This window comes from Pan troglodytes, chromosome 4 (genome assembly GCF_028858775.2).
Source record: "Pan troglodytes isolate AG18354 chromosome 4, NHGRI_mPanTro3-v2.0_pri, whole genome shotgun sequence".
NCBI lineage: Eukaryota > Metazoa > Chordata > Mammalia > Primates > Hominidae > Pan > Pan troglodytes.
In genome coordinates this window covers 57,511,069-57,538,490 of record NC_072402.2, presented here as the reverse complement: position 1 = coordinate 57,538,490, position 27,422 = coordinate 57,511,069, and the positions used below count along the sequence as shown (strand labels likewise).

The 27,422-nt window shown below is 42.6% G+C and overlaps 1 pseudogene; it reads left to right on the top strand.

Annotated features, from left to right (window-relative positions):
• Window positions 1-227: 227 nt before the first annotated feature.
• Window positions 228-25,522, top strand: LOC134810150 (RNA ligase 1-like; annotated as a pseudogene).
• Window positions 25,523-27,422: the final 1,900 nt, after the last annotated feature.

Below are 27,422 nucleotides of genomic sequence, written 5' to 3'. Positions count from 1 at the left end.
CACTGCAGCTCAGCTCTCAGGAAGCCACATACATAGGAAAAGGGGGAGAGTACTACATCAAGGGAACACCCCATGGGACAAAAGAATCTGAACAACAGCCTTCAGCCCTAGACCTTCCCTCTGACAGAACCTACCAAAATGAGAAGGAACCAGAAAACCAACTCTGGTAATATGACAAAAAGAGGTTGTTTAACACCCCCCCAAAAAATCATACTAGCTCACCAGCAATGGACCCAAACCAAGAAGAAATCCAGATTACCCGAAAAAGAATTCAGGAGGTTAGTTGTTAAGCTAATCAGGGAGGCAGCAGAGAAAGGTGAAGCCCAGTGTAAGCAAATCCAAAATATGATACAAGAAGTGAAGAGAGAAATATTCAAGGAAATAGATAGCATAAAGAAAAAACAATCAAAACTTTTGGAAACAATGGACACACTTATAGAAATGCAAAATGCCCTGGAAAGTCTCAGCAATAGAATTGAACAAGTAGAAGAAAGCAATTCAGAGCTCAAAGACAAGGTCTTCAAATTAACCCAATCCAATAAAAACAAAGAAAAAAGAATAAGAAAATATAAACAAAGCCTCCAAGAAGTCTGGGATTATGTTAAATGATCAAATATAAGAATAATTGCTGTTCTTGAGAAAGGAGAGAAATTTAAAAGTTTGGAAAACATATTTGGGGGAATAATTGAGGAAAACTTACCCAACCTTGATAGAGACCTAGACATCCAAATGCAAGAAGCACAAAAACACCTGGAAAATTCATCACAAAAAGATCATCGTCTAGACACACTGCCATCAGGTTATCTAAAGTTAAGATGAAGGAAAGAATCTTAACAGCTGAGAGACAAAAGCACCAGGTAACATATAAAGGAAAATCTATCAGATTAACAGCAGATTTCTCAGCAGAAAACCTACAAGCTAGAAGGGACTGAGGCCATATCTTCAGCCTCCTCAAACAAAACAATTATCAGCCAAGAATTTTGTATCCAGCAAAATTAAGCTTCATATATGAAGAAAAGTTACAGTCTTTTTCAGACAAACAAATGCTGAGAGAATTTACCACTACCAACCCATCAGTACAAGAACTGTTAAAAGGAGCTCTAAATCTTGAAACAAATCCTGGAAACACATCAAAACAGAACCTCTTTAGAGCATAAATCACACAAGACCTATAAAACAAAAATACAATAAAAAAAAAACATCAAGGTATACAGGCAACAAATAACATGATGAATGGAATGGTACCTCACATCTCAATACTAACATTGAATGTAAGTGGTCTAAATGCTCCACTTAAAAGATAAAGAATTGCAGAATGAATAAGAATTCACCAACCAACTATCTTATATGGGTATGAGGACTCACACAAACTTAAGGTAAAGGGGTGGAAAAAGATATTTCATGCAAATGGATACAAAAACACGCAGGAATAGCTATTCTTATATCAGACAAAACAAACTTTAAAGCAACATCAGTTTAAAAAGACAAAGAGGGACATTATATAATGATAAAAGGCCTTGCCTAACAAGAAAAATATCATAAAACTAAACATATATGCACCTAACACTGGAGCTCCCAAATTTATAAAACAATTACTAATAAATCTAAGAAAAGAGATAGACAGCAACATAATGTTAAATACAGTGAGTTCTAAGTTTCTCTTCAAAGAATCAGTATGTCAGTATGTTCAGTTCTTTGTTCTCCATTTTAAAGTTTAACTTCCTCATTCTCTTCTTCTCCTCGCCCCTAGTTTCAGTAAACAACCTTCCCACCAGTTCCAATCAGTAGTTCACATCTGTTCCCCTGGTCACCTGCTCCATCCTGAGTCACCCTTGGTCACCTGCTCTGACCTGAGTCACCTTTACTCACCTGTTCCGTAACTGTCTTTCCTGCCGAAACTGCTCACCCCGCCTCTCTGGCTCATACCCCTGCTCTCTTTAAAATAGTCAGTCGGAATTAGCTTAGACTGTGTGGTTCAACACTAGCCAATAGGGGACTGACACAGCAGTAGGGACTACTTCCATCAAAGATAAGAACCCCTTCCCCTCCATTGTTCAGGTGTGCTCTCGCCATTGCTCCATCTGCAAGACACACCCCTCTATAGAAGTAAAATTGCCTTGCTGAGAAAATTTATGTTTGAGTGCTATTCCTTCTGCAGCAACAAAATTTATTTCTGACAATAATAATAGTGGGGAACTTCAATACTCCGCTGACAGCACTAGATAGGTCATCAAGACAGAAAGTCAATAAAGAAACAATAGATTTAAAGATTTAAACTATACCCTAGAACAGATGGACTTAACAGATATATACAGAACATTCCATCCAACAACCACAGAATATACATTCTATTCAATAGCGCATGGAACTTTCTCCAAGATAGAACATATGATAGGCCACAAAACGAGCCTCAATAAATTTTAAAAAACTGTAATTACATCAAACACTCTCTGAGACCACAGTGGAATAAAACTGGAAATCAACTCCAAAAGGAACCTCCAAAACCATGCAAATACATGGAAATTAAATAACCTGCTCCTGAATGATCATTGGGTCAAAAATGAAATAAAGATGAAAATTTAAAAATTATTCGAACTGAACAACAATAGTGACACAACCTATCAAAACCTCTGGGACACAGCAAAGGCAGTACTAAGAGGAAAGTTCATAGCCCTAAATGCCTACATCAAAAAGTCTGAAAGAACACAAACAGACAATCTAAGGTCACACCTCAAAGACCAAGAGAAACAAGAACAAACCAAACCCAAACCCAGCAGAAGAAAGGAAATAACCAAAATCAGAGCAGAACTAAATGAAATTGAAACAACAACAAATATAAAAGATAAATAAAGCAAAAACTGGTTCTTTGAAAAGATAAATAAAATTGATAGACCATTAGCAAGATCAACCAAGAAAAAAAGAGAGAAAATCCAAATAAGCTCAATAAGAAAAGAAACAGGAGATATTAAAATTGACACCACAGAAATACAAAAGATAATTCAAGGCTACTGTGAACATCTTTATGCACATAAATTAGAAAACCTAGAAGAGATGGATGAATTCTTGGAAAGATACAACCCTCCTAGCTTAAATCAGGAAGAATTAGATACCCTGAACAGACCAATAACAAGCAGCAAGGTTGAAATGGTAATTTAAAAATTACCAGCCCAGCACAGTGGCTCGTGCCTGTAATCCCAGCACTTTGGGAGGCCAAGGCGGGCAGATCACCTGAGGTCAGGAGTTCGAGACCAGCCTGAGCAACATGGAGAAAACTCATCTCTACTAAAAATACAAAATTAGCCAGGCATGGTGGTGCATGCCTGTAATCCCAGCTACTTGGGAGGCTGAGGCAGAAGAATCACTTGAACCCGGGAGGCAGAGGTTGTGGTGAACTGAGATCGCACAATTGCACTCCAGCCAGGTCAACGAGCAAAACTCCGACTCAAAAAAAAAAAAAAGTTACCAACAGGCCAGCCATGATGGCTCATGTCTATAATCCCAGCATTTTGGGAGGCTGAGGCAGGTGGATCACCCAAGGTCAGGAGTTCAAGACCATCCTAGCCAACATGGTGTCTCAACTAAAAATACAAAAATTAGCCAGGCATGGAGGCACGTGCTGAGGTGGGAGAATTGCTTGAACCCAGGAGGCAGAGGTCGCAGTGAGCTGAGATAATGTCACCGCACTCCAGCCAGGGCGACAGAGAGAGACTCCCTCTCAAAAAAAAAAAAGAAAAAAAAAATTACCAACACGAAAAAGTCCAGGATCAGACGGATTTACAGCAGAATTCTATGAGACTTTCAAAGAAGAATTGGTACCAATCCTATTGACACTATTCCACAAGATTAAAAGAAAAAAAAAGGGAACCTTCCCTGAATCATTCTATGAAGCCAGTATCACCCTAATACCAAAACCAGGAAAGGACATAACCAAAAAAGAAAACTACGGACCAATATCCCTGATGAACACAGATGGTAAAATCCTTAACAAAATACTAGCTAACTGAATCCAACAACATATCAAAAGGATAATTCACCATGATCAAGTGGGTTTTATACGAGGGATGCAGGGATGGTTTAACATATGCAAGTCAATAAATGTGATACACCACATAAACAGAATTAAAAGCCAAATTCACATGATCATCTCGAAGGATGCAGAAAAAGCATTTGACAAAATCCAGCATCCCTTTATGATTAAAACTTTCAGCAAAATCAGTATAAAAGGGACATACCTCAATATAATAAAAGCCATCTATGGCAAACCCACAGCCAACATAATACTGAATGGGGAAAAGTTGAAAGCATTCCCTCTGAGAACTGTAACAAGACAAGAATGCCCATTCTCACTATTCCTCTTCAGTATACTACTGGAAGTCCTAACCAGAGCAATCAGACAAGAGAAAGAAATAAAGGGCATCCAAATTGGTAAAGAGGAAGTCAAACCATTACTGTTTACTGATGATATGATTGTTTACCTAGAAAACCCTAAAGACTCCTCCAGAAAGCTCCTAGAACTGATAAAAGAATTCAGCAGGCTGGGCGCGGTGGCTCACTCCTGTAATCCCAGCACTTTGAGAGGCCAAGGTGGGTGGATCACGAGATCAAGAGATGGAGACCATCCTGGCCAACATGGCAAAAGCCCATCTCTACTAAAAATACAAAAATTAGCCGGGCATGGTGGCACGTGCCTGTAATCCCAGCTACTCGGGAGGCCGAGGCAGGAGAATCACTTGAACTCAGGAGGCAGAGGTTGCAGTCAGCCGATATCGTGCCACTGCACTCCAGCCTAGTGACAAAGCGAGATTCCATCTCAAAAAAAAAAAAAAAGAAAAGAAAAGAAGAAGAATTCAGCAAAGTTTCTGGATACAAAACTAACGTACACAAATCAGTAGCTCTTCTATACACCAACAGCGACCAAGCTGAGACTCAAATCAAGAACTCAACCCCTTTTAAAATAGCTGCAAAAATAAAATAAAATACTTAGGGATATACCTAATCAAGAAGGTGAAAGACCTCTACAAGGAAAACTACAAAACACTGCTGAAAGAAATCATAGATGACACAAACAAATGGAAACACATCCCATGCTCATGGATGGGTAGAATCAATATTGTGAAAATGACCATACTGCCAAAAGCAATCTACAAATTCAATGCAATTCCCATCAAAATACCATCATCATTCTTCACAGAATTAGAAAAAACAATTCTAAAAATCATATGGAACTGAAAAAAAGCCCACATAGCCAAAGCAAGACTAAGCAAAAAGAACAAATCTGGAAGCATCACATTGCCTAATTTCAAACTATACTATAAGGCCATAGTCACCAAAACAGCATGTTACTGGTATAAAAATAGGCACATAGATCGATGGAACAGAATAGAGAACCCAGAAATAAACCCGAATACTTACAGCCAACTGATCTTTGACAAAGCCAAAAAACATGAAGTGGGGAAAGGACACCCTTTTCAACAAATGGTGCTGGAATAATTGGCTAGCTACAGGTAGGAGAATGAAACTGGATCCTCATCTCTCACCTTACACAAAAATCAACTCAAGATGGATTAAGGACTTAAATCTAAGACCTGAAACTATCGAAATTCTAGAACATAATGTTGGAAAAACCCTTCTAGACATTGTCTTAGGCAAGGATTTCATGACCAAGAACCCAAAAGCAAATAAAATAAAAGCAAAGATAAATTGCTGGGACTTAATTAAACTAAAGAGCTTTTGCATGGCAAAAGGAACAATCAGCAGAGTAAACAGACAACCTACAGAGTAGGAAAATATCTTTACAATCTATACATCTGACAAAGGACTAATATCTACAATGAACTCAAACAAATCAACAAGAAAAAAACAAACTATCTTGGCTGGGTGTAGTGGCTCACACCTGTAATCCCAGGACTTTGGGAGGCCAAGGCAGATGGATCACCTGAGGTCGGGAGTTTGAGACCAGCCTGACCAACATGGAGAAAACCCATCTCTACTAAAAATACAAAATTAGCCAGGCATGGTGGTGGGTGCCTGTAATCCCAGCTACTCGGGAGGCTGAGGTAGGAGAATCCCTTGAACCTGGGAGGCAGAGGTTGCGGTGAGCCAAGATCACACCATTGCACTCCAGCCTGGGCAACAAGAGCTAAACTCCATCTCAAAAACAGCAACAACAACAATAACAAGCCATCAAAAAGTGGTCTAAGGACACGAATAGACAATTCTCAAAAGATATACAAGTGGCCAAAAAACATGAAAAAATGTATGATCAGGGAAATGTAAATCGAAACCACAATGCGATACCACCTTACTCTTGCAAGAATGGCCACAATCAAATGAATGAGACTCCGTCTCAAAAAAAAAAAAAAAAGAAAAAAAAGGAAAGAGAAGAAACTGTGATATATATATATATGATGGAATACTACTTGGCCACAAAAAGGAATGGATTAATGGCATTCACAGTGATCTGGATGAGACTGGAGACTATTATTCTAAGTGAAGTAACTCAGGAACTGAAAACCAAACGTCATGTGTTTTCATAAGCAGGAGCTAAGCTATGAGGATACAAAGACCTAACAATGACACAATGGACTTTCGGGACTCAGAGGGAAAGGGTGGGAAGGGGGTGAAGGATAAAAGACTACAAATAGGGTGCAGTGTATACTGCTCAGGTGATGAGTGCACCAAAATCTCACAAATCACTAAAGATCTTACTCATGTAACCGAACACCACCTATTCCCCCAGTAAGCTATGGAAATAAAAAATTAAAAAACAAAATAAAATGAAGCAGTCTTGCTATTGGTGCCCAGGCTGGTCTCAAACTCTTGGGCTCAAGCATTCCTCCCACCTTGGCCTCTCAAAGTGTTGGAATTATAGGCATGAGCCACCACACCTGGCCCAGGCAATAGTATTTTATCAGCATTAAATTTACTGAGTTAGATTATCACTCTGTAGTTATTATCCTAACGTCCTTGTTCTTAAGATTATTTGCTATAGAGATGATGGGCCATAATCTCAACCACTTACTTTCATGTTTTCACGAAGAAAAGTTGTTTTAAAAATAAGAATAAGAAAGAAGTAAAATGAAAAATGAAACAGGTATCTTAGATATGTGTAAGTATTTGGCAATTTTGGTGAAACATTAACTAATCACTGACTACTCAGTGCCCAAATGTCTGTTTCAAGCAGTGTGTTCAAAGGTCCCGTTCAAGGCAAATGCAATGAAGATCTGAGGTCTAGTGTCAGGTCAACATGAGTTGTAAAGTCAAAAGCATTCCAGAAGCCCCTTTCTCCACTAAATGCAGAGTTTAAGGGTTTCTATGAGCCAAAGTTTTGTGGAAGAACAAAGGGATTTGCAAAGCAAGTGCTTATCAAAGTAAAGTTTAGAGGGACTCTAATAAAGACAAAAGCACTGGATGGTCTGTCCCAACCCTGCTTTCCACTTTTTACTGCAACCCGGCCCTCTAATTTCTAAATTTTTTGTATCTCTGACATTAAGAAATGAAGTCTTGAAAAGGTAAATCTATAATGCAGGGTCAACTGGCTTTATGTCTTTTTTCTTTTCTTTTCTTTTCTTTTCTTTTCTTTTTTTTTTTTTTTTGAGATACCATCGGGCTCTGTTACCTAGGCTGGTATACAGTGGTGTGATCACAGCTCACTGTAACCTTGACCTTCTGGGCCCAAGTGATCCTTCCACCTCAGCCTCCAGAGTAGCTGCGACTACAGGCACATGCCACTACTTTAGGCCAAGTTTTGTATTTTTTGTAGAAATAGAGTTTCACTGTATTTCCCAGGCTAATCTCAGACTCCTGGGCTCAAGCAATCAGCCGACCTCAGCCTGCCAAAGTGCTGGCATTACAGGTATGAGCCACCATGCCTGGTTACTGGCTTTACGTCTTAAAGACACCGTATCAGAGCTGACCTCACTGGCTCTGAGTCTTTGAACTGGTGATTGGAGACCAAGTAACAGGCAGGTATACGAGGTTGGTCTAGGGAAAAAACACCTGTTTTGTGAATTTCTGGTCTCTGACAGCTTCCTCTACAAAGAGTCACCTCCTGAGATGTGGGAAAGGAGTGACAATGTGTTGTACTGACACTGCATCTAAGTTTCAAAGCCAGGGTGGTATTTCTCCAAAGCCCAAATTCCTAGCCTAAATGTCCTGCTGCCACATCAATGCCCCATACAATCTGGCCCTGTACTTTTGTCCCTTATCCAACCTACATGCATACTATTCCTTCAAACGTAGCTTAATTTTTAGCTATATCTAAATTACGTACCCCTCACTTAACCCATAATGCTTCTTTATGCCTCCATATATTTGCTTATGTTTTGCTTCTACTCAGATCACCCTTACCCCCCAGGGCATGCAAGAAACATCATCTTGCGTCAAGTTTATCCCAAATTTCTTTTTATCTTTCAAACCTTCAATAAATTCTTTTTTTTTTTTTTTTTTTTTTTTGAGACAGAGTCTCGCTCTGTCGCCCAGGCTGGAGTGTAGTGGCGCAATCTCGGCTCACTGCAAGCTCCGCCTCCCAGGTTCACGCCATTCTCCTGCCTCAGCCTCCTGAGTAGCTGGGACTGCAGGCACCTGCCACCACACCTGGCTGATTTTTTTGTATTTTTAGTAGAGACGGGGTTTCACGTTGTTAGCCAGGATGGTCTCGATCTCCTGACCTCGTGATCTGCCCGCCTCGGCCTCGCAAAGTGCTGGGATTACAGGCGTGAGCCACGGCGCCCGGCGCAACTCTTTTTTTTCTAATTCCTCCAAGCAGAGGTTGTTCTCCCACATTAAGACCTTATACAGACTTTTATTATAATTTGTATTATTTTCCTTTTTATTTTGGATTAGTTTTCATGTCTGTCCTTTTGATTAGATGTAAACTCCTTCAAAGCCAAAACTGAGTCATAGCAATTGTTTTTTTTTTTCTGTGGTCCACTATTTCAATTCCTTTCCTGTCAGCACAGGTTTCTCCTTATACAATACCAGCCCCGCAAAGTGTCTTCTCCTTTTCAATTTCAACACCCACACCCAACTTTTTCATGGAATTTGCTCCCTTCCTATTCAGGTGTGTACTCTTTTAATTACTGATCCCTAAACACTTGGAGCAACAAGAGGTCTAACTCCATCACCTTGCAGTAGAATGCTGACAGGTAGCCAGGGCATCAGTGGAGGTGCACTTCCTTTCTGGATCACTCAGCCTGATGTTTCTTTCCATTCACTGGCTATTGTATGACGTATCTGTGGTGCTTACAGCCCAGGTTGGTCTGGTACACATCCATTTCCCTACTTATGATGGTAGAATGGATAGTTTGGGTATGGAAGGAAGCCCCTCAGTTGGATGAGGCCGTGAAGAAACAAGGGCAGGGATGCAAATAGAAGTGGAGACTGGAGTGGAAGGCCATTATGTTAATTAGCTTGATTGCTGAGAAGATACAAAAAAATGAGTGACTGGGAAGAGGCAAGAGCCCCACCTGGCCCCACCTGTTGCATGTTACTTATTGGGTTAGCCTTGTTTCTCTCTCTCTCTCTCTCACACACACACACACACACACACACACACACAGTCACCTGAAAGGTGGTCCATGAGGTGTATTGTCCAGCCTGAGTTTTCCCCAGGAATAGGTAGGAGTGTGGAGCCCTATAGAATGGAAAATATGGATATATGCCCTAGTTACAGTTGAAGGAGTGTCTGGGTGGGGGTGTAAACTATAAAGCAATTCTGTCATGGGAAGATGGATAACCAGTTTTCCTGGTAATAGGTAGAGTAAAAGAGTGATCTCAGTTGGTTATTAATTCTTATACTATGCCAGATCTTTTGCATTCATTATCTACTCAAATCCTCAAAACAGTCCAATGAACTATGTATTATTCCAACTTCACAAATGTGGAAAGTAGCTCTTAGACCAAATTATTAACCGGTCTAACAGCAAATTAGTGACAGAGCCAACACTGAGTCAATATTGAAATTCAAATGTGTCTAATTCCAAAATCATCATGACATAACACCTACAAGATATCCAAAACACAGTTCATTCATTTAGCTAACAGATGTTTATTGTGCACCCGCTGGAGGCAAGCACCCACTGGGAATATAATAATAAGGTAAAATAAAAACATGCTTCTCCTCGTGGAGCTTACAGCCTCATGGAAGAGATAAGCATCAATCAAATCATCAAGCAAGTAAGTGCAATATTGCAGCTGTGACTTGTACCATGAAGGAAAAGTACATAGTGCTATAAGAATGTATTAGTATGGGGCCAGGTACAGTGGCTTACACCTATAATCCCAGCACTTTAGGAGGCCAAGGTGGGAGGATCCCTTGAAGTCAGGAGTTTGAAAACAGCCTGGGTAATACAGTGAGACCCTGTCTCCAGTAATTCTAGCTACTTGGGATGCTGAGGTGGGAGAATCACTTGAGCCCAGGAGTGCAAGGCACAGTGAGATATGATTGCAACACTGCACTCCAGCCTGGGGGAAAGAATAAGGACCTGTCTCTTAACAAAAAAAAAAAGAAGAAGAAAGAAGAAGGAGGAGGAGGAGGAGAAAAAGAATATACCTATCCAACATTTCCTCTTCTAAAAACTTCACTTCTGGCCAGGTATAGTGGCTCATACCTGTAATTCCAACACTTTGGGAGGCCAAGGTGGGAGGATTGCTTGAGCCCAGGAGTTCAATACCAGCCTGAGCAACATAGTGAGACCCCACCTCTAAAAAAAAAAGAAATTATAAGTTAGCCAGGTATGGTAGCATGCACCTGTGGTCCTAGCTACTCGGGAGGCTGAGGTGGGAGGATTGCTTGAGCCCAAGAGTTCAAGGTCACAGGAGCCAAGATTGCACCACTGCACTCCAGCCTGGGCAACAAAGCAAGACTCTGTCTCAAAAACAAAACTTCAGTTTTCCTTTGGGAACCACCCCTTCCTCATTCTCTCACAATGCAGTTCAGGTAAAGCTAACATTGCCCAATCACTAATCACAGCCTCTCCCCACTGACTTCATTGAAGGTCACATGACTTAGCCCTGGCTAATGAAAGTACTACTTCCCTAGGACCACAGTGATTGGTTCAAGAAAGTTTCATGTGACTCAAGCCAGGCCAATGAGAAAGATGCAGAGATTTTCCTGGCACCATTAAGAATGAGATGTTCTTCTTCAATTGAGCAGCAAAGCTAATAGAATGTACTTGGAGCTGCTGGTGGCCGTGACACAAGGAGAGTATACCTGAGGATGAAGCTAACAGAGAAGAGGAGAGGCAAGAAATACAGATCCCCGCAGATATTAATTAAATACATGCACCCAGGTTCATATCAGCAACCGATAAACATTTTGGTTATATGAGCCAGTTAATTCGCCTCTTTCTGCTTAAGCCAGTTTGACTGATTGTTTGGTTGGTTGATTGATTTTTTTTTTATCACTTGCAGTTAAAAGAGAAAAGCATCCCGACTGAGAGATTTATTTTTTATTTATCTTTTTTTTTTTTTTTGAGGTAGACTTTTGCTCTTGTTGCCCAGGCTGGAGTGCAGTGGCACAATCTCCGCTCACTGCAAGCTCTGCCTCCCCGATTCAAGCGATTCTCGTGCCTTAGCCTCCTGAGTAGCTGGAACTACAGGCACGTGCCACCATGCCTGGCTAATTTTGTATTTTTAGTAGAGATGGGGTTTTACCATGTTGGCCAGGCTGGTCTCAAACTGCTGACCTCAGGTGATCCACCAGCCTCGGTTTCCCAAAGTGCTGGGATTACAGGCGTGAGCCACCATGCCCGGCCTGACTGAGAGATTTATCTGCACAGTCAGGGAAGGCTTCCATGAAGAACTAAGGTGATCTGAATTCTGAAAGATAAGTAGCAGTTAATTTGGCAAAGAGAAGAAGGAGGAGTGTTCCAGTCAAAGAGACTAGCAAGTGCTAGAGCTTTGTATGAAGAAGGAGCATGATTGAGAGGGATGGAGAGAAGGCCAGTGTGAGTGGACAGGGCTGATGTAGTACAAGATGAAAATGGAAAGACAGCTTCCTGCCTTTAGCATAGTAAACTGTGCTAAGGATTCTGATCTTTGGATTTAGAGCCAGAGGACACATTTAAGGGCTTTTAAGTATGATGGATAAGGTAGTGGTGATACTACCAGACTTGTATACAGGTTGTTTTTTCCTTTAATGAGACAGGGTCTCACAGTGTTACTCAGGCTAGAGTGCAGTGGCTATCCAGAGGCATAATCACAGTGCACTCTAGCCTTGAACTCCTGACCTCAAAGATCCTCTGGTCTCAGCCTCCCTAGTAGCTGGGACTACAGGTGCACTCCGCTGTGCCCAGCATCTACATACAGGGTTTTTTTTTTTTTAATTCGCAGGCTGTTATATGAATAGATTGAAGATTATCAAGAGTGGATAAAAGAGAGGAAGTATATAGCCCCATCTATGCCAAAAGATGCATCTTGAATCTAATCAAGATAATAAATCTAACCACCAGTTTATGGGAAATATGGGAGCCAGAGGAACATGTTAAACAATGCCACAAGGATACAATCAGCCAAATCCAGGATACAAGATATTAAATGGGATGAATGAACTGGCTTCTGCAAAAACTAACTGAGATTAAGAATTTTAGGCCAGGTGCGGCGGCCCATGCCTGTAATCCCAGCACTTTGGGAGGCTGAGGTGGGTGGATCACGAGGTCAAGAGTTTGAGACCAGCCTGGCCAACATGGTGAAATCCCATCTCCACTAAAAATACAAAAATTAGCTGGGTGTGGTGGTGGGCACCTGTAATCCCAGCTACTCAGGAGGCTGAGGCAGAAAAATTGCTTGAACCCGGGAGGCAGAGGTTGCAGGGAGCCAAGATCGCACCACTGCACTTCAGCCTGGGTGACAGAGCAAGACTCCATCTCAAAAAAAAAAAAAAGAAGAAGAAGAAGAAGACGAAGAAGAAGAATTTTAGAGCAGGACCCTCTAGCATGCACTTGTAGTCCCTTCTACTTGGGAGGCTGAGGCAGGAGGTCTGAGCCCAGAAGTTTGAGACCATCCTGCACAATATAGTAAGATCTATCCAGTTTGGCGGGTGGAGAATAAAAATAATTTTTTTGTAAGGGATGTGGTCTTGCTAGGTCATCTAGGCTAGTCTCAAATTCTTGGCTTCAAGTGATTCTCTAGCTTTGGCTTCCCAAAGTGCTGGGATTACAGAAATATGCCACTGCACCTAGCCAGAAGAAGAATGTTTAAAAAGGAAGTGATTGGATATTATTTGGATCCTGATGTAAACAAACTGCAAAGGATATTTTGACACAATCAGGCAAATGTGAACATCTGTTGGGTATAAGGTGATATTAAGAAATAATTGGAGGCCAGGCGTGGAGGCTCATACCTGTAATCCCAGCACTTTGGGAGGCCGAGGCGGGTGGATCACCTGAGATCAGGAGTTCGAGACCAGCCTGATTAACATGGAGGAACCCAGTCTCTACCAAAAATACAAAATTAGCCGGGAGTGGTGGCGCATGCCTGTAATCCCAGCTACTTGAGAGGCTGAGACAGGCGAATCACTTGAACCCAGGAGGCAGAGGTTGTGGTGAGCCGAGATCGTGCCATTGCATTCCAGCCTGGGCAACAGAGCAAGACTCTGTCAAAAAAAAAAAGAAAGAAAGAGAGAGAGAGAAGGAAGGAAGGAAGGAAGGAAAGAAAACGAAAGAAAGAAAGAAAGAAAAAAGAAAGAAAGAAAGAAAGAAAAAGAATTGGGGCTGGGAGCAGTGGTTCATGCCTGGTGACAGAAACAGACTCCATCTCAAAAAAAAAAAAAGAAAAGAAAAGAAAAGAAAAAGAAATAACGGGCTGGTGCGGTGTCTCATGCCTGTAATCCCAGCACTTTGGGAGGCTGAGACAGGTGGATCAGCTGAGGTCAGGAGTTCAAGACCAGCCTGGCCAACATGGCGAAACCCTGTCTCTACTAAAAGCACAAAAATTAGCTGGGCGCAGAGGTGGGCACCTATAATCCCAGCTACTCAGGAGGCTGAGACAGGAGAATTGCTTGAACCCAGGAGGCGGAGGTTGCAGTGAGCTGAGATTGTGTCACTGCACTCCAGCCTTGGTGACAGAACGAGGCTCTGTCTCAAAAACAATAATAACAATTGAGATGAGGCAGACTAAAATGCTTAGCACAAAGACTCAGCGTTAATTCACTGGACAAATATTTTTTGACTAGCCACTATGTTTCAGGTACTGTGCCAGATGGTAGGAAAAACCTGGTTTCTAGTGTCCCTGGGAAGAAAAAATTAGCCGGGCATGGTGGCATGTGCTTGTAATCTCAGTTACTCGGGAGGCTGAGGCAGGAGAATCGCTTGAACCCAGGAGGTGGAGGTTGCAGTGAGCCACGATCGCACCACTGCACTCTAGCCTGGCGACAGAGGGAGATTCTGTCTCAAAGGAAAAAAAGAAAGAAAGAAAAAAAGAAAAGAAATATTTGGGCCGGGCGTGGTGACTCACACCTGTAATCCCAGCACTTTGGGAGGCCGAGGCAGATGGATCACCTGAGGTTAGGAGTTTGAGACCAGCCTGGCCAGGTGAAACCCTGTCTCTACTAAAAGTACAAAAATTAGCTGGGCACAGTGGTGGACACCTGTAATCCCAGCTACTCAGGAGGCTGAGGCAGGAAAATTGCTTGAACCTGGGAGGCAGAGGTTGCAGTGAGCCGAGATTGCACCACTACACTCCAGCCTGGGTGACAGAACGAGACTCTGTCTCAAAAATAACAATAATAATAATAATAATTGTTCTCTTAGGTGTGGTAATGGCACTGGAATTTGTTTTTTTTTAAAAAAAAAACACTGACTTTATATGTTAGTTATATACACACTGAAGAATTTACAGGTAAAATGACATGACATTTGAGATTTGGTTTAAAATAATTTAGAGAAAAGGAAAAAGAAAGGTAGAATAGCTGGCAAAATGTCAACAATTGGCTGGGTGCAGTGGTTCATGCCTGTAAACCTAGCACTTTAGGAGGCCAAGGTGGGAAGATTGCTTGAGCCCAGCAGCTCAAGGCTGCAGTGAGCTGTGATCATGCCACTGCATTCCAGCCTTAGCAAGACCCTGTCTGAAAAAAAAATAAAAAAGTTAGCAATTGGCTGGGTGTGGTGGCTCATGCCTGTAATACCAGCACTTTGGGAGGCCAAGGTGGGTGGATCACCTAAGGCCAGGAGTTCAGGACCAGCCTGACCAATATGGTGAAACCCCATCTCTACTAAAAATACAAAAATTAGCCAGGCATGGTGGTGTGTGCCTGTAGTTCCAGTTACTGGGGAGGCTGAGACAGGAGAATTGCTTGAACCTGGGAGGCAGAGGTTGCAGTGAGCCAAGATCATGCCACTGCACTCCAGCTGGGGCAACAGAGGAGACTCCATCTCAAAAAAAAAACAACTTTAACAATTATCAAAGCAGGGTAATTAGGTGTAGGGAGAAAGTTATTATATTATTGTGTTTCTACTTTGGTATATGTATATTTGAATTTTTTCATTATAAAAAGAATTTTTAATAAATTATTAAAACATAAATAAAATTAGGGATTAATGCTAACTGAATTTTAATAACTGAAGGTAGAGCTGTGAAATCTACCCAAGATATTGAGGGGAAAAAAAGCAAGTTTCACCCCCACCGCCATCACCCACAACCAACCACAAAAAAGCAATAGAGAAGAATAAAACCATTTTAATGTTATGCCCTTCCGTCCACCCTCTTCCCCCTCAAAAAAAGTGGATGCAGAAAAACAAATTGGAATGTTACCCAGTCATCTAGTCCAAGGACAGCTTGGGAGGGGGAAATGGCAGTGGAAATGGATTAAAAAGTGTATGTGTTTAGGGGCCAGGCGCAGTGGCTCATGCCTGTAATGCCAGCACTTTGGGAGGCTGAGGCAGGTCGATTACTTGAGTCCAGGAGTTTGAGATGACTCTGGGCAACATAGGGAGACCCTCATCTTTAAAATAATAATAATAAAATAAATAAACAAAAAGAAAAAGTGTATGGGTTTTTTCACAAAGGTACTATTTAATGTTGTAGATGTAGGGATCCCATAGGGATGCTACAGTGATCCACTGCTGGTAGCAGCCTGGATTTTAGCTCCCCCAAGTGTAAAGATTTGAAGGGAGGGAGAATTAACTAAAATCCAGAGGGAAGAGTCATGTGGACTTGGCCTCCTGTAGAAGGGAAGTGGCTTTCAGTTGGGACAGAGTCAGCTCCAGGCAACCTGACAGAGAGGGAGCCAGGGGAATCAATACCCTGGCCTCACGTTCCTCCCTCTGACCTCTGCAGAGATAATCAGTGGGTGAACCTCAGTGGAAGGCAGGGTGCAGCAGCCTTTGATACAGTCCTTACAGGCCTGCCTCCTGGGGCCTTCAGCAGGGCAGAGCAGGGTGGAGAGAGGACTGGGAGGGGCAAACACAAGCTATCCAGGACAGGCTTCACAGTTTTTGCATGACCTGTGTTATGAGGTTCCTTGTGATCTTAACACTGCCTACCCGTCTCAGTTCCTGTCTGCCTACTCCCCCTGTAAAGTGGAGGCATAGAGGATAATAGTGTCTAATCCATCACACGAGGATGAAATGAGTTAACCTGTATAAAGCATTCAACTTGATATGTCAAGTGTTTTACAACAGCTAGCACTCAAAAATATTATGAAGAAGACTTTCTGGACATAGTTTCCTCTTTTTGCTTTTTCCTACTTTATTTTCTTTTTTTAATTGATGCATAATACAAATACATAGTTTCAAAGTATATGTGATAATTTAATACGTTCATACAGTTTGTAAATATCAAAGCAGTGTACTTGGAATATCCGTTACCTTAAATATTTGTCTTTATGCTGGAACCATTTTATTTACTTATTTATTTGGAGACAGGGTCTTGCTCTGTCACTCAGGCTAGAATGCAGTGGTGCAGTCATAGTTCACTGTAACCTGGGCTCAAACAATCCTCCTGCCTCAGCCTCCTGAGTAGCTAGAACTACAGTCATGTGCCACCACATCCTGCCTAAGCTAGAACCATTTTACTTTTTCTCTCCTAGCTATTTTGAAATGTACAATAAATTATTGTAAAGTAGTCACCTTACTGACCCAACTTACTAGATCTTATATAGTTCCATCTTTCTGAACATTTTTTCTTTCCAGGGACACTAGAAACCAGGTTTTTCCTACCACCTGGCACAGTACCTGAAACATAGTGGGTAGTCTATAAATATTTGTCCAGCGAATTAATGCTGAGTCTTTGTGCAAAGCATTTTAGTCCGCCTCATCTCAATTGTTACAGCAACCTTATAAGGTAAGTATCATTCTGTTTTAGAGATGAGGGTAGTAGAGGCTCAGCAGGACTCAATGACTTGTCCAGAGCAGACCAGGATTCAAAGTCAGGCCGATCTTACTCTAAAACTTGTGCTCTTTGCCCTGTGCCAGAGGCTGCAGGCAGTGAGGGCTTTCTGCAAAGGTGACCACTGGCCACCGAAGTGTCACCCTGACACTTCACTGTGACTCCCAAAGGGTGGGTCTCCATTCAACAGGAGCCAGATGACCATGTAGTCTGTATCTGACAATAGGCTCTTGGGGCGTAGACCTCTGAATCATCTTTGTGTCCCTATAAGATACCTTTTTACTGGGTGCTAACTAATGTCCATTGACTTAAATAATATAATAAAAGATAGACTATCTTCTTTTGCTCTTGTTAATGCTGCTTCCAATGCACTGTGGCCATTCCTGGCATTGAGGGTAGGGTTGGTTTGTGGGCACAAAGCCCAACCTTTAATTCCTAGTGTAGAGGATCAGGCCTAACATTTATTAAGCAATTGTATTGTCAGGCATTGTTCCAGATGCTTAACATGTAATATCACCATGACAAATCTATGGGGTAAGAATTATCATTAATCCTATTTTATGCTTGAGAAAACTGAAGTTCAGAATAGTTAAGTGAACTTTTTCAAGGACACACAGCTAGAAAGCAAGCAAGGATTTTGAATCCAAGCATCTGATCCAGGATCTGTGCTCTTGACTTTTCAATGGACCACACTTACCTTTCTTGTCCTCTCCCCTCCTCTTCTGTATCTCTGCAGCCTCCCGTCCTGACCTGCAAAACTTCCCTGCTTGCTGGCAGCCTAAGGGGCCACCTTCCAGTTCTCTTGAATGTTACTGCTCACAGTCAAAAGCAAACAAAATGAAAGTGTCAGCCAGTACCTTGGTTGTCCACCTGCTTGATACAGATGTGCCTCACTGTCTTATTTTTATCAAGCACATTTAGGGATTCACTTCAGCTTTTTGTTTCTCCCTCATGGAAGATGTTTGGTCTGGATGCTTCTAGTAACAAACAGAAACCCAAACCTTCATGGCAAAATGCTGCTGAAGAAAACTGAGGTGAGGGCCAGGCGCGGTGGCTCATGCCTGTAGTCCCAGCACTTTCGGGAGGCCAAGGTAGGCGGATCACGAGGTCAGTTCAAGACCAGCCTGGCCAACATGGTGAAACCCCATCTCTACTAAAGATACAACAAATTAGCCGGGCATGGTGGCGTACACCTGTAATCCTAGCTACTCGGGAGGCTGAAGCAGGACAATCTCTTGAACCCGGGAGGTGGAGGTTGCAGTGAGCCAAGATCATGCCATTGTACTCCAGCCTGGGTGACAGGGCGAGACTCCGTCTCAAAAAAAAAAAAATAAAAAAAAAGAAAGTAAATTGAGGTGAGAGCAAACAGCACAAAAGCGAGACCAGTCTTCAAATCTTTGCTGGCACAAAGTTAATTTATTGAAATAATGGCTAGCACACCAAATTATGTATGTATTTTTTTACTTACTTACTTACTTACTTACTGAGACAGGGTCTTGCTATGTAGCCCATACTGGCCTCAACCTTCTGGGCTTAAGTGATCCTCCCACCTTAGCCTCCCGAATAGCTGGAACTATAGGCGTGTGCCAGCACGCCTGGCTCACCAGGTTATTTAATGTAGCTGAAATAGTAATAAACTTCTTTTTAAATTAATAACATTAATTTATGTTCTGTTACAATTCGGTAATTACTACCTATTTTCCCACCCTATGCAATCATTTTTTCTTCCCTTTTATTGCTTCATGGAATTTATACTACAAAATAAACATAATTAACATGGATTTGACACATACCTTCTGTTGTCTGTATGAACAGCCATAAATTTACAAGAAAATACTAATTAATTGATATGAAACCCTTTCTGGGTTGGGTTTCCCAGAAATGGGCTCTGACAGAAGTTAACATGCAAGGCCTTTATTAGGCAGTGCTCTTAGGATCAACACATGAGGAAGGAGGGGAGGAAGCAGGACTAGGAAGAAGTCTAGCTCCCATGCTGGCCCAGCAAAGACCTCAGGACCACAAAGGGTTGTCCTTCATGTTGATGGCTCTTCAGAATTGCTCAGAGTTGGGGATAGGAAGCCAAGCCTTTATACTCCCACAGGCCAGCCCTGAAAGGACAGGTGATCTTAGATCAACCAGACAATGTTCTTCAAGTCCAGGGGATCACCAAAGACAGCTGAGTGCTGTCTTCCTGCAGCATTCCTGGGAGGTAGGGGAATAAGTCTTTCATTCCTACTAGGGGATCTAGGTGGTGTGTGACATAGTCCACCACAGAAACAAGTTAATTGTAACTCATTTTGTTTCCAAACTCTAAGAAAAGTTATACCACTGCATCTCCTAAGCCACAGCACGTTTCATCATTTCAGTCAAGGTATCAGTCATTTTCTCAGCCGATCTTGAATTATCCTGAGACTATGGCAGAAGCAAAGGTCATAGATGAGGCTCATCCCTAAGCTGAAAGGAAGCTGGCAGTGGGTGCTCCTGTCCACAGATCAGAACCCAAGGATACCAAGGGCCAGCTGAGGGTTTGGGTATCAATGGGGGTTTCGGGAACCAATCGCCCACAGATCCAAAGGGATGACTGTGTTTACAACTAAGTGTCGTGCAAGGCTGCTGCACAAAGAGCAACAGAACAGGCAAGGCAAAGTGCATCTGAAGAACAAAAGTGAAGAAGGTCCTATTTGCTAGGGTCCCCACAACAAAGTACCATAGACTGGGCCATTTAAACAACAGAATTCTTGAGGCCACGCCTGAGATCAAGATGTTGGCAGGATCTGTTTCTTCTGAGGCCTCTCTCCTGGACTGTAGATGGCCATCTTCTCCCAGGGTCTTTCCATGGTCTTCTTTCTATATCTGTCTGTGTCCAGATCTCCTCTTCTTCTAAAGACACCAGTCATATTGGATTAGGGCCCACCCTCATGACCTCATTTTAACATAATTACCACTTTCAGTTTCCTATCTATCTCCACATAGAGTCGCATTCTGAGATACTGGGGTTTAGAACTTCAACACATGAATTGTGTTGAAGGGAATACAATTCAGCCCACAGAAGGGGCTTTGAATTGGGTTTCTTCAAAAGGTGATTCAATTTTGACAGGCAGAAATGAGACTACAGAAGGGCATTCCCAAGGAGGGAAGAGGAAGCAAGCCCTGAGAGGAATGTGAGGGTACAGATAGGAATAGATTACGTTCTGCCCCTGGGAGCTCTGTAATGAAAGAATGCAGAGTGACTAAGTCCAGTTGGGCTGTGGGTGGACTGTAGTGGAGAAGAAGGTGTAAGGTAGGACACAGGCCTGATAATGGAGGTGTTAGATGCCTTTGTGTAACAGTCCACAAAGTCGCGCCTAAAAGATATGTCACAATCTATGATTTCCTATAAATAAATTTAATTTCTCCTTCAAGTCCTATCCTCCTGCATTGATAGAAAATGAACCTCAGGCTGGGTGCAGTGGCTTATGCCTTGTAATCCCAGCACTTTGGGAGGCCAAGGCAGGCAGATCACCTGAGGCCAGGTGTTTGAGACCAGCCTGGCTAACATGGCGAAACCCTGTCTCTACTAAAAATACAAAAATTAGTAGCCAGGCTTTGGTGATGCATGCCTATAGTAGTCCCAGCTACTTGGGAGGCTGAGGCACAAGAACTGCTTGAACCCAGGAGGCAGAGGTTGCAGTGAGCCAAGATCGTGCCATTGCACTCCAGCCTGGGCAACAGAAAAAAAAAAAGTCTCCAAAAAAAAAAGAACCTCAGTCATTGTTTAGGCCCCACCTAGGGATGTGCCATCAAAGGAAACTCACAGAGTCAGAGGAGCACGGATGGGGTAGGGTCCTCTGGTCATTGACCATCTCTGCACACAGGCTACAGTGGAGTCAGCCCTTGTTCCTGTCTGTATAGCTCCTTCCAGTCTCGTGGCTCTGTACAGTCATGTCACACTCAGGCTACCAAGGTTTTTTTTTTTTTTTTTGTCTGTTTGTTTGTTTTTGAGATGAGGTCTCACTCTATCATTCAGGCTGGAGTGCAGTGACGCAAAATTGGCTCACTGCAACCTCTGCCTCCTGGGCTCATGGGAACCTCCTGCCTCAGCCTCCTGACTACAGATGCATGCCACCATGTCCAGATAATTATTGCATTTTTTGTAGAGATGGAGTTTCACCATGTTGCTCAGGCCAGTCTTGAACTCTTGGACTCAAGCAATCTACCCGCTTTGGCCCCACAAAGTGCTAGGATTATAGACGTGAGCCACCGCGCCTGGCCTGAATTCAGTTTTAGATGATTCCAATTTTGTTGGCAGTAATGAGTCCCAGTACTCAGGGGCCAGTCCAGTATATGCCTTCTTGCCTCCATTAGGCTTTCCTCCATCAGGGTACGCACCATGTCAATATCATACAGTTTTTCTCAAAGACTGCCTGTTTTGAGGCTTGTTGGCCTTGGCATCTACAGTAAAAACCAGTCTGTTGTTTTCTCCACCTTCTTTGAGGTCAAGGGGAACTTAATGATGGCACTGTGGTTTCACTTGTTCCTCCTGAAAACACATTTTCTAGGGCCCTTTGGAGTCTCAGTGTGCTACACCCCTGGAGGGTGACTCATGGGCCTTCCTCAGGAGGCTGTGGCTGCCTTGTAGTGTGGCTTTCTTGGCCTACAAAGCCTTTGTTCTTGCCCTGATATTGTGATGGGCAGGAGGCTCCTCCTTTCCTTTGACATCATCTTTGTATAAAGGTCTTAACTCATTTAACTCACATTTATGATGCATGAAAGATCCTTGCCACGTTTATAAGAAATTTTCAGTGGGACTGGGTGCAGTCTGATGCTGTAATCCTAACACTTTGGGAGGCTGAGGAGGGAGGATTACATGAGGCCAGGAGTTTGAGACTGACATAGTGAGACCTCGTCTCTAAAAAAAAAAATTTTTTTTTTTAATTTGCTGGGTGTTGATGTGTCTCTGTAGTCCCAGCTACTCAGGAGGCTGAGGTGGGAGGATCCCTTGAGCCCAGGCGTTAGAGGCTGCAGTGAGCTATGATCATGCCACTGCACTCCTGCCTGGGCAACAGAGCAAGACCCTGTCTCAAAAACAAAACAAAAAGAAATATGCAGTGAGACAGAGAGATGCTACCTGAGGAAAGGACACACAAAATTGCAGAACTTTGTTGTATTCACCACAATCCAGAGTTGAGTCTTCAGGTCCAAAAACTCCACCTTTCTTCATTGTCCATGAAATGTACAAAAGTGTCCATGAAATGTACACTAGCCACAGAAAGGATCTGTACAGTGCAGATAGGCACGCCTGTCTTTCATAGATGATTGTATCTTTCTTTCATAGCTAGGTGGACTGTCTTTTTATAACTTGATAACAATAGATATTAAAACCAGTATCCAAGGTGTTAATTTACAATGAGAAATATAACTGCCAAATAGGGAGAGCATGGTGAATCACACCTGTAATCCCAGCACTTTGGGAGGCCAAGGCAGGCAGATTACCTGAGGTCAGGAGTTTGAGACCAGCCTGGCCAACATGGTGAAACCCTGTCTCTACTGAAAATACAGAAATTATCTGGGTGTGGTGGCGAGCACCTGTAGTCCCAGCTACTCAGGAGGCTGAGGCAGGAGAATCGCTTGAACCCAGGAGAAGGAGGTTGCAGTGAGCCAAGATTGTGCCACTGCACTCCAGCCTGGGCGACAGAATAAGACTCCATCTCAAAAAATAAAAAAATTTAAAAACAGAAAGAAATATAACTGCCAAATGGAGAAGTCATTAATATTGTCTAGTCAGAGTATTCTGTATCTTGAAAAAATATGTACTTGGATAAAATCAGAAGTTAACTAAATGTGGAATTAGAACAAATAAAATTAGATGGTTTTATTATTTTTTAATTTGTTTTTTTATTAAATTAGGCAGCCCTCAGAACCAGGACAGGTTCAGAGAGCTCCCTCAATGGCTTTAATATCTATTGTCATCAAGTTATAAAAAGACAGTGCACCTAGCTATGAAAGAAAGATACACTCATCTATGAAAGACAGGCGTGCCTATCTGCACTGTACAGATCCTTTCTGCAGCTAGTGTACTGCTCAGATATGGAGTCATCATGGTACCAACTTGGTTTGTTTTCTTTTTCTTTTCTTTTCTTTCTTTCTTTCTTTCTTTTTTTTTTTTTTTTTTTTTTTTTGAGACTGGGTCTCTGTCACCGAGGCTGGAGTGCAACATCATGATCATGGCTCACTGCAACCTCAAACTCCCGGACTCAAGCCATCCTCCCACCTCAGCCTCCCAAGTCACTAGGACTACAGGCACACATTACTACGCCTGGCTAATTTTTTTTAATTAAAAATTAAAATATTTCAAAAAAAATTTTAAAGAGCAATCAAGGTGGGAGCAATCAAGCTTCCCAAGGTGCTGGGATTACAGGTGTGAGCCACTGTGCCTGGCCCCTACTTTAGTATTTAGGGAAGCAAAGATGTCCGCATCCTAATCCCCAAAACCTACGAATATGTTAGGTTCTGTGTCTGGGGTGTTTTTTAACACCAAGCAATTCTCCAACATCAGCTGGATGTCAAACATTTCAATTAATTCAGACACAAACTACCTAGAGTTAGCTTGCTTCAGACTTAAGGGTTCAGTCCCACAAGACTGTCCCCACTTCAGACTGCACTTGCAAGTCTGATGCCATATGCATAGTTCTGGCTGATATAACTCAGGGGTTCCCATGACTCCTTCTTTAGGTCTATCTTAATAATTTGCTAGAATGGCTCACAGAACTCAGAAAAACTTTTCCTACTTTTACTGGTTTATTATAAAGCACACAACTCAGGAAGAGTCAGATGGAAGAGGTGCATAGGGCACGGTATTGGGCAGGGGTTGGTATGGGGCTCCCAAACCCTCTCCAGTAGTATGACCCTCCCAGTAAGTCAATGTGTTCATCAACTTGGAAGCTCTTTGAATCTTGTTGTTCAAGAGTTTATATAAAGCTCAATCCTCAATCCCCCTTTCCCTCCCAGAAGGTTGGTGAATAGAGCTGAAACTTCCAATCCTCTAAACGCTTGTTTTTTCTGGTGACCAGCCCCCATCTAGGCCCCACATCAACTCACCTCATTAGCATAAACTCAGGTGTGATCAAAGGGAGCTCATATGGAAATTGCGCCACTGAACTCTCCAGCCTGGGTGACAGAGTGAGATCAAAAAACAAAAAAACAAAAAAACAGAAAGGGGATGGAGGCTCACAGTTACTGCTGCAGGGCTTTCACCCTGCCTGGACCAGGTGCCATTTAAAAGCGCACCCTTGGCTGGGCGCAATGGCTTATGCCTGTAATCCCAATGCTTTGGGAGGCCAAGGCAGGCAGATCACCTGAGGTCAGGAGTTTGAGACCAGCCTGGCCAACATGGCAAAACCCCGTTTCTACTAAAAATACGAAAATTAGCTGGGCATGGTGGCATGTACCTGCAATCCCAGCTACTTGGGAGGCTGAGACAGGAGAATCACTTGAGTCCAGGAGGCAGAGGTTGCAGTGAGCCAAGATCACACCACTGCACTCCAGCCTGGGTGAGAGAGCAAGACTCTGTCTCAAAAAAAAAAAAAAGTGCACCCTACACTCACCCTGCTTGTTGGGCTCACCAAGAAGTGCCTGGGCTCCATGCAGCAAAAAATACCATGTGTGTTTGTGATGGAGGTGAAAGAGGAGCCTTCTGCCAAAAGGGAGCAGCAGATTAGCCATACCTGTGGGCTCAACTAAATAGAAAACCCAACAAACAAGGCAAAAAAGATTTTAAATTTTTCTACATTCAAAAGAAAACACAAAATGATTTTTTGGGAACCTTGAGGAGGACTTCAAACAGGCTCCAGAGTGCTGGATACCAGCAAAGGAAATAGAACAATTAAATGGGAATCCAGTGCCTGATGAAAATGGACACATTCTTGGTTGAGTACCAGGAGAAAAAAACAACAAACAGTACTGCTGGCATTCCTCTGTAGTTCATTATGAATTTGAAATTGCCCTGGTACTAAAGCATCATCCTGATGAACCTGGGCTTTTGGAAATTAGTGCAGTGCCACTAATTTTAGAACAAACACTGGAGCTTATAGGAACAAATATCAACGGAAACCCATGTGGGTTAGGAAGCAAGAAGCATCCATTACATCTTCTTATACCACATGGAGCATTCCAAATAAGAAATCTACCCATGGCCGGGCGTGGTGGTTCAAGCCTGTAATCCCAGCACTTTGGGAGGCCGAGGTGGGCGGATCATGAGGTCAGGAGATCGAGACAATCCTGGCTAACACGGTGAAACCTCGTCTCTACTAAAAATACAAAAATTAGCCGGGCATGGTGGCAGGTGCCTGTAGTCCCAGCTACTCGAGAGGCTGAGGCAGGAGAATGGCGTGAACCCCGGAGGCGGATCTTGCAGTGAGCCGAGATTGTGCCACTGCACTCCAGCCTGGGCAACAGAGTGAGACTCTGTCTCAAAAAAAAAAAAAAAACAACAAAAGAAATCTACCCGTTTGAGGCCGGGCGTGGTGGCTCACACCTGTAATCCCAGCACTTTGGGAGGCTGAGGCGGGTGGATCACGAGGTCAGGAGTTCGAGACCAGACTGGCCAACATGGTGAAACACCTTCCCTACTAAAAATACAAAAATTACCCTGGCGTGGTGATGGGCACCTGTAGTCCCAGCTACTCGAGAGGCTGAGGCAGGAGAATCACTTGAACCTGGAAGGCAGAGGCTGTAGTGAGCTGAGATCGTGCCACTGCACTCTAGCCTGAGACAGTGAAACTCTATCTCAACAAAAAAAAAAAAAAAAAAAAAAAAAGAAAGAAAGAAAGACAAGAAAGAAATCTACCTGTTTGGAAATACAATGGTCTCTTGTCCTGCTTTGAAGTTTGCAAAGAGGGTAAAATTGAAAGAATAGTACTGCATTGCAGTGATGGTTGTTAGATTAAGGTCCATCACCATCATCTTGGTTAATGCTGGCCTATCCCAGATACTTACATTAACTCAAAACCAGTTATAGGTCAGGCATGGTGGCTCATGCCTATAATCCCAGCACATTGGGAGGCTGAGGTGGTCGGATCACTTCAGGTCAGGAGTTTGAGACCAGCCTGGCCAACATGGTGAAACCCTATCTCTACTAAACCAAAAATTAGCCAGACATAGTGGCAAGTGCCTGTAATACCAGCCACTTAGGAGGCTGAGGCACAAGAATCCCTTTAACCCCGGCAGAGGTTGCAGTGAACCAAGATTGTGCTACTGCACTCTAGCCTGGGTGACAGAGCGAGACTCTGTCTCAAAAACAACAACAACAACAACAAAAATCAAGCTCCAGTTATTATCAACATGAACCTGAACAAATATGATTCTGCCTTTGATATTAAGTGTTTGTTTAATCATTTTTCAAAAATAGATAGAAATAGGGTAGACTGAAATATATAATATGTGATGTATAAAATGCAAATAAAATTAAGATTCGTTTTATTGTTGTTACATTCTAAAAAACAAAAAAACAAACGGGGCTCATAATGAATAACAAAAGAAACTCCTATCACTCAGGAAATGCCAGGTGTTTCAGGAGCTCCATGACAGAAACTATGGACAAATATATTCTATCACACTGTGAAAAGGGGGACTTAAATATAGCAGAGAGTGTTAAGGTTGCTAATCAGCTGACTTTAAAAGAGAGGTTTTCCTGGATTATCTGGGGGGATCCAAAGTAATCACAGGATTCTTAAATGTGGAAGAAAGAAGTAGGAGTTTCACTGTCAGTGTCATAGTGATATGGTGATGCAAGAAAAACGTATAAAGAATGGGGCTGCAAGCCAAGGAATGCAGGCAGCCTATAGAAGCTAGAAAAGGCAAGGAAATGGATTCTCCCTGGATCCTCCAGAGGGAATGCTGCACTACCGAACACCTTGATTTCAGCTGAGTGAGTCTCATTTTGGACTTCTGACCTCCAGAAGTGTAACATGATAAATCATTGTTGTTTCTTTTTTTTTTTTTTTTTTTTTTTGAGACAGAGTTTTTCTCTCACCCAGGCTATAGTGCAGTGGCGTGATCTCGGCTGACTGCAAGCTCCACCTTCCAGGTTCACGCCATTCTCCTGCCTCAGCCTCCCGAGT